Genomic DNA, 1355 nt, shown 5'->3' with positions numbered 1-1355 from the left:
AACAAACATACATGTGTGTGATCTTCACTCTTCTTCATTTGTTTAGATCTTTTATTCTAAATATAAATTTTATAAGAAATACTGACTTAAAACTGAAAATTGCTCAATCTCGAAAGTGGAAAGACAATTCTTTTGGCTTTCCCTTTGAATTTGAAATAAAGATGTGACAAAAAAAATCAAAATTTTAATTAAATATTATGTTTATTATGAGAATTCAACAAGCCGAGAGAGATACTCTACACACACATAAATACATATATTAAAGTAGAACTTAATTAGAGGGAATCTATTGCAAGTCAAACCAAATTAAGGGATTAACACTTTGTACATGCATATAGTTGTTATGTCGTCAACTGATACCTGAATATGCTGATTCTATTAATCGTTTAACCATCTATGATTTTGTAAGTTACGAAATATATATATATACATATATATATATATAACCTCTAGCAAACTACCCATGAAGGGAAAAAAAGGCACATGAATTACAAATCATTCTCACCCTTCTATTTTATGTTTATGGTTTACTTATCAACTAAGAATTAAAATTCAATCTTGCAGGAGCAAGTATCAAAAGACGCAGAGATAAGGAAATGGAAAAGTCAGAACAAGGAGGGGAACCCCACACACACACACACACAAAAAAAAGACGCAGAGACAATGAAATGGCCTATTCTCATCACTTCCCGTTAAATGCTAACAGAATGTGATTTTTTTGCTGACTAAAAAAAAACAGGAGGGGAATTTAGCCTATTCTTAAAATAGGAGGGTGTTTTTTGCGTACTTTCTAAAACACATGTTAGTTTTATGCATTTTGTCCCTTGTGTTCCTTCCACAACTTCAGGTCACTAAAAGGCCTGGACAACATTGCTCTCCAGAACACTTTGAAAGCATCAGAAATGACCATTGAGAAACTTGAAAAGGGATTGGAGGCTTTGTTTAGGACTCTAGTGAAGAAAGATATAAATTTTCTTCTAAATAATTTAAAAGTTATTCACTAAAAAACAAACTTGCAAGAATAGTTTCGAATACATTAATTCTTAATATATATAATTTAAAAATATTAAAAATAAATTTTATGGTTAAATACATTTTAGACCCCTAAACTATACATATTGTCTCATTTATACCCATAAAGTATGAAAGATAATAAGGACACCCCTAATAAAATAGCTTGGCATTGATGGGATAAAATGTCGTTCCTACTTACTCCTATACATTTTATTTTAATTTATAAAATATGCTTTATTAATATATCTCCTCCAAACTATTTTCAGTGATTTAAAATTTTAGGCACACACAGACACACCCGCACACACACACAACCCACACACACACACACACACACACAC

Source organism: Sesamum indicum, linkage group LG11 (genome assembly GCF_000512975.1).
Source record: "Sesamum indicum cultivar Zhongzhi No. 13 linkage group LG11, S_indicum_v1.0, whole genome shotgun sequence".
Lineage (NCBI taxonomy): Eukaryota > Viridiplantae > Streptophyta > Magnoliopsida > Lamiales > Pedaliaceae > Sesamum > Sesamum indicum.
The sequence above is the reverse complement of the archived record's forward strand: the minus strand, read 5'-3'. Positions refer to the sequence as shown.